The 7,353-nt window shown below is 39.8% G+C and overlaps 1 pseudogene; it reads left to right on the forward strand.

Moving 5' to 3' along the window:
- The first annotated feature begins 4,225 nt into the window (after window positions 1-4,225).
- On the forward strand, window positions 4,226-4,555 carry LOC102845333 (annotated as a pseudogene).
- The last annotated feature ends 2,798 nt before the right edge of the window (window positions 4,556-7,353 follow it).

The following is a 7,353-nucleotide window of genomic DNA, read 5'->3' on the forward strand; positions in this document are numbered from 1 at the left end:
TAAATGAGGAGGAGAAATAGAATATATACATGTGTGGTGATATGATGCCTGATGCATGAACTCCCTTTAGAAAACAGACAAAAGATTCTCTCCAGAAAGGGATATAAGGATTAAGAAACAATTTTACATAAACACTTGTATAAATATTTTGCCATCAGTGTGTTACTCATATTTTTATGTAAATGAGAGACCTAAAATTGGCCTAGTAGCAAGAAGCTGCACTGCAATCCCAAAGGCATGTGGTTCAAATCCACCAGCTGCTCCATGGAAGGAGGATAGGCAATCTCCTCCAGTGCGATTAACTGCCTCTGAAAACCTGTGGCGGTTCAGCTGTGGGTCGGTTCCGACTCAATAGTACACAACAACAACAAAATTAAACTTAAAATCTGTAAAAGTCTACGTTTTAAAAGGATGCATCAATACATGTAAGTTTGTTCTGCAAAGCTGAAGCCCATTAAAGGATTTTGTTTTATCAAGTATTCCCCCTACTCTTAGGCTGTTCCTTCACAAGTGCCTGTGAGCTGGTCAATGCTGCCCCTTCTCTCTTATGGCTCCCACTCAGTCTCTGTGTGTGTGTGTGTCTGTCTTCTCTCCTTTTGCTCTCTCTGTCCCTCTCACACACACATACACACACGAATACATACTCACTTGTACAGTCAAATACAATTTAAAAAATGTAACTTTCTGGAATGCTGGAGAACTCTGAGAAACTGTACTTTGAGAGAGTTCCCAAATGCACATTGTCAGGTTATTTCTCACTGCCGAGATGAAGGAAAGGGGGAGATGCTTGAAGAGAGAAAAACCATCACTCCAAGTAGAATGGAAATGGAAGCACGGCAAAGTAAATAGCTGAAAATTTTACAAGTGTCATTCACCATTCACAAAGACTGTTTTTAGACAACATAATAATCCACTGCAACATTTATTCTGTCTGCAGGATTATTACAGCACAATTTTACCTTTCCATCTTCTGTAGCGTAGTATGATTTCTTATTAGTCATTCTTTGTCTTTCCCAAGACTTGGGGTCAGACATATCCAAATGATGACTTGGGGAAATTGGAGGAGGTGGGAGTTTGGACATCTGAAAAAAACCTAAGAGCACTGGCATGTCTTCAGCACATCACTGCTCACCAACCAGCCTTTTCCTTCATACGAACAAGGTTTCTCTAAAGGGCTGTGGCTCAGACCTAGAGTATCTCCCCTGTCTGCCCTTGCTTTGCCTTCAAAGTTCTAGTTCTTCCATGAAATCTTGACTATAACTAATTACATTCTTTGTTCTCTTTTTGAAAACCCTTCTAGTGCTTACAAGTGTTCCTGTAGTTCAATTCAATATGCACTTATGGGGCGCAGTGGTTGTTCAACGGTAGGATTCTAGTGGAAGACTTCAGTTCAATTCCCAGTCAATGCTCCCCAAGCGTTCTCACTGCCTGTAGTGGAGGCTCTCATGTTGATTTGATGCTAACCAAGTTTCAGTAGAGTTTCCAGGCTAAAAAAGTCTCAGAAGAAATGTCGGGAGGAAAATGTGCAACAATGAATGAATGAAAACCCAAGCATTGTGCGTGTGTATGTGTGTGCCATCAAATCTGATCCGAGTGGCACAGGAGGAGATTGTCCCTCCTCCAGTGGAGCATCTGGTGGATTTGAACTGTGCACTTTCAGGATTGCAGTGGAGCTTCTTGCCACTAGGCCACCAGAGCTCCCTAAACTCAAGCTTTTTGTAAGTATTCATTAAAATCCCAATTTAAAATGTGGTTTTAATCCACCAGAGTTTCCTTGGGAGAAAGCTAACTGGATAGTCTCCTTGCATTAAAATGCATAGGGTCAGAAACCAGATGGTGGGTTGCAATAAGTAGGAACTGGGGCAGGGGGTGCACAGGAGGCCTAGGAATCTCCTTTTTACTCTCAGCCAATGGATGGAAATTCTATATCACAATAGTCTGACTCAAAGAGAGTTGACAATACCCTATGGGCCATATTGTTTAGTTAAAGTGGAAATAACAGAGATTTAATCAACCTGATTCATGAGGGTGTTGGTTTTCCTACAAATAAATAAGAGGCAGGGCAGGAGACAGGGAGGCCACAGGATCAGACAATGAGCTAGGGTACAGCCAGGCTTCATGGGGAAATCTTTCTGGTGTTTCGAATTTGAGTTGTCTTTAGGGACAGTAGGGGAATTATGTTAAGTAGTTGTGCTGCCAATTCAAAGGCAGGCAGTTTGAATCCACCAACTCTTTTACAAGAGAAAGAGAATAATCTCTTTCTGTGTAATTTACAGCCTCTGAAAACCTGCCGGAAGGTCAGGATGATTGGGTTCCAACTCAATGGCACGTAATAACAACATCATTAGGGACATTAGTGTCCTGGTGGTGCAGTGATTAAGACTTGGCAGCTAATCAAATAATCTGCAGTTCAAATCCACCCATAGAAGAGAAAACCGTGGTAGTCTGCTTTCAAATCCAGCCAAGCTGCTCCTTGGGAAAAAGGTGAGCAATTTCTTCTCATGCAATTTACAACCTCTGAAAACCCACTGGAAGGTCAGCTATAAGTCAGTACCAACCTGATGATATATAACAACAACAATATGTGAGAAGTCAGCACAACTTGACCAAGGTAAATGAAGACACTAAGGAGAATGCAAGAATGCTACAACAATTATAGCAAATGCTATAACATATACAATTTTGCAACTATAGCAATTAATAACTAAAATATATAAGTAGACAAGTACATTATACATGTATATGAAGGAATATGGGAACACATATTCGTGCACGGGTAGGTATACTTGTAATCACATACACACACACACACACACACACACACACACACGTATACTTATATGTGCCACATATGTATTCAAATCATTAATAAAGCACAAAGAACAGAGTTACAGAGACTTTATAGATATATCCAAACATTTTATGGGATTAGTTCACTGGGTTAAAAGGCCTGGGACTATGACCTATCGGGACAATTCAATCAACTGGTATGACATAATTTACAATGGTCTCATCCTGGATTGGTAAGTATTGTCTGGGATCATAAATGTTTGCAAGCAGTCAACTAAGCTAAAACAATTGATAGAAGTCAACACTATTGCTCATCTGGAGAAGAAAACCAAAAACTTCAAGGAAAAAAACCAGCTGGCAAAGTTAATAATTTATACAAACCATGATCAAAAGAACATAAACCTGAAACCAGAAGAAGCAGGTGTTTTCCAGCTACCACTACCAACCACTCTTACTAGGGACACAATAGAAGATACTAGATAGAAGAGGAGAAAAGAGCAGAGCAAGACACAAATTCTTAGGAGAAAAAATTAAAAAAAAAAAAACAGGACCACACTTCTTGAACTAATAAAGACTAAAGGAATTGTCCAGACTTTTACCCTTATAAACCTTTTTAGCTTGGAACTGAAGCCACTCAGAGATTGGCTGATAAAAGAAAGAAATTCTCTCCCATGAAGAATACACTGTCTTTAAAAAATCAACTGTACAAGACCAAATGGTCAACATTGATCCAAAACCAAAGAAGAAAAGTCAAAGTAGGACACAGAAGCTAAACAAATGGAAATAACAAGAATGCTGACATAATGTGAATGTTGTGGAATAACTTGCATAAAAAGTGTTAAGTGTGAATCTAAACATATATCCTAAAATAGTGTGATGAATACAATTGATGTGCAAGGCACAAAAGACAGAGAAGTTATCTTTGTAAGGGTGGTATGCAGGAAAGGCTTCTTCATGGAAGCAAATAAGATATCCCATGCAGACATCAGCAAAAGAAAGTCATGGAGAGGAAGGTATATCATGTTCAAGGTCAGAGATGATGGAACATAAAATACGAAGAGGAAAGAAGTAGGAGTCTGGAAAGAAGTAAGCAGGGACTAGATCATGAAGACCTCACCATTAAAAAAAACTATCAGAGTTTTAGAAAGGAAAAGAGTACAAAAATGTTTTTAGGAAGGTGTGCGGAAGGCACATTAAATAGAAGAGATATTACAATAGCTAAGTTATGGTGTCATTAGACTTGATTCAAGACATTGGGACATTGGGAGATGAAGTTAAATTTGGGATGTCAAGAATATAGGCAAAAAGGATTTGAACCAGGGCAATCATGAATACAATCTGGGTGGGCCTTGATGAGTTTTTAAATGCATCAAGCTGCTGAGAGGAAGAAGCAACGCAGAGGGAACGGGAGCAATTCGAGACTGCAGCCGGCACCATGAGCCGCCTCAACAAGCCCAAGAGTGAGATGACCCCAGAGGAACTGCAGAAGCGAGAGGAGGAGGAATTTGACACCGGCCCGCTCTCCGTGCTCACACAGTCCCAATTGGTCAAGAACAATACGCAAGTGCTCAAAAGCTCCTGGGCCACCAGAAGGCCTTTGACAGGCACTGCAACACGGTGTTGAAGAACGTGAAGGAGATGTGGACCGAGGTCCCCAAGAGTGGCAAGGGCAAGAAGAAGTCCAAGCCCGTCAACACTACATCTCTAAGATGTTCCTGACTCGGTCATCATGGTCCTAAGGAACCCCCTCATCTCCGGCAAGTAGGGCCACCCCCGCCTCTACAGCCCTGCCCCATAGCCGCCTCCTGCCGCCCCTGGGAGACCTGTCCCATACTGGGAATAATAAAGTCCCTGTGTGGTTTTTTTCCTTACTTAAAAAAAAAAAAAGCATCAAGCTACCTCGTATATACTTCTAACGGTTTTGGGACAGAATATCCTAGAGTTAAGAAGAGAAGTTACAGGTAGAGATGAAAATTTTAAAATCTTATGGATCTGAATAAATACTAAAGTCATGCGCATAAAGAAGATCATTAAGGACAGAGTTAAGGAGCCAAATATGGAGCACAGAATTCTGCTTGTGATGCCACAATAAATTGCCTTGTAACTTCCTATAGATTTTTCTTCCCAGTTGAACTAAGTCTTTTGTTATTTTCTACTTTTCAAGTTTTCTATTGTCCTTTCTCCTTCATCTCAATTTGGAGCCTAGTCTGTCCATTTCCTATAGAACAAAGCAAAACTGCCCCACACCTTTCCAGAGTAATCTTTACGGATGTTGACTGCCACCGTTTTCTTCCAAGGAGTGAGAACTTCTGACCTTTTTTTTTTTTAATTATTATTAAATTTTATTAGTTTTAGTGAACATTTACAGAGATTTTGGGTTTTAATTCACTCATTGTTGCATTGTTTTCTCTACCCTCCTCCCCAGTTCGTTCTTCTCCCCCCCACCCCATGTCTATTTTAATTGTCCAATTGCCACAGTGCTTGTCAAAGCCAGTTCTGATTAATCTCCTTTGTCAGTGTGTCCCTTGCTGTTCCCTATCTCTCCTCCCTGAGAGAGACTTCACCCTGATTCATAAGGAAAAGGGGATGGCATATTCTCTTAGCTACTTCCTGCTGAAAAGGGACGCTGTAGGTTTCAGGGTGAAGATCTTCTCTCACTACTCTAAAGGGCCCCTTTGGCAGTAGGAAACACATAGACTATTATGGAGATTGATTTTGGACTTTAGATGCACTGTTATCAATTGTGCTTAGCCGTACCCTTGAAGATGTATCATGGAAGTGTTGCCAGCCTAGAAGACACAAATTTAACTAACAAGTTAAAAGTACATGAGTAAAAAATTAAAAAGCAATAATATTCCGAGTAGAGGTTCTAATAGTGGCACAAATCAAGTTACAGAGGGAAGGTGGTTCTTACAATAAAAGGCCTATAGACTAGCACTTTGTCTATTATAGTGTAGAGGTTAGGAACTACAAGATGTAGAGGCTCAGCTATGTCATTTATGGTTCTTAAGTCCTGGAGCAAATACCATCTACCACTGGGTTGTTTTACAACTCAGAAGTTCGAATGCAAGGTAGAGGTAAAGGAACTGCTTATGAGGTTTTCCGTCCATTCCAATAAGTAAAAAATAGTGAGAAGAGTTGACCTTCTTATTAGTAACTGAGCACTTAACCACTGTACCATCAATCTTCCTTTAGTTCAGGACAGTAGATACAGAAAAACAAATCCTCTGCCCATTTTGCAAACTTGCTTTGAGCCAATGAGAGAAACATGCCCTTCCTTTAAGCTGTGGAAGCCTCACACCGCTACAAAGTCTACTGAGTAGAGAGCCATGCTAGATTCCAGTGCCCACTTCCACATCAGTGGGGGCCTTTATGCAGTGCACAAACTCCTTAACCTTACGAGAAAAAAATCTGTCACCCATCCAGCAAGGAACACTCTATGAAGTGTCAACCAAGAATACTTGTAGACAGCTCTTTTTCAATTAAATTGTGATTTAATTTTTTTAAAGCTGTATTTCATATCTTCTCTTCCTTCCAGATTATGATATGGCATTTTTTACTAATGATAGGTTTTGGTTGTGTGGTTGTTGTTTTTTTTAATTGACAATTGCATCATTTATTGCCCTCTTTTTTGTGTATAGGTAGCAGAAGTTGCTTCTCAAGTACGTTTTCTCCTGAAGCTTAATGTCTTCCTTTCTAATTATGATTTTTTTACATTGCTCTTAGCTCTTATAAAATTTATAAACAAAAACATGAGACATTTATCTCTCTTGCATTCACACAGCTCCAGAGTCTTGTCCTTGAATATAGTAAAGAAAGGCCAAAGAATCTCCTCTTCCAAAGGACACTAGCTCTGAGAGACAAGCGTCTCCAGTCCCCACGGTTTTATTTAACGTGTTTCCCTCCCTCCCCTGCCCACTCCAGGGCTCTTTCAAGCATTTCTTCAAAGCAGCCTCCTTCTTGCCTTTGTTCTCTGTCCCTTGGGGGTGGATTCTTTGTGCAAAATTGATTTTTATTATTATGGAACATAATTGAAGAATTCTCTACCTTTGAGACTCAGCAGTCATTTTATCTAAAGAGATTTATTCATGCTACATATTGACACGGAGCGTGCACATTACACCCTTCAGGCAAGATCCATGCTGCTGCAAATGCTCCACAAAGTTTAAATTTATGATGTAAGTAATTACAGATTTTATTTCTCTCATTTTATTAATCATAAATTTCTAGTGTGGATTAGACTCACAAATGCCTGAGGTGGTATTGAATGCAAAAAAAAAAGAAAGATTGGAGGAGAATGGCAAAGAAGACAGAATCTTTAAGCCTTGAAATTAAAGCAAAAGAATAGGCTGTGCTTGGTTGTCTTCAAAATTGTTTGGAAGCTATTTGGACCCCAGTTAGTTGTATTAGATTGTCCTCATCTGATCAGGCAGAAATAGCAGAAACATGTTGATGGTTCTGCCAGTTTTCAAACTAAGTTACTTTTGTTTTTCTGTATTCTCTTCTGATCTTTGCCCATGTTGTTGTTAGGTAACACCAAGTCAACATCAATTCCTACCAACT

This window comes from Elephantulus edwardii, unplaced genomic scaffold, assembly GCF_000299155.1.
Source record: "Elephantulus edwardii isolate Elephantulus edwardi_28Jun2011 unplaced genomic scaffold, EleEdw1.0 scaffold00001, whole genome shotgun sequence".
Taxonomy (NCBI): Eukaryota; Metazoa; Chordata; class Mammalia; order Macroscelidea; family Macroscelididae; genus Elephantulus; species Elephantulus edwardii.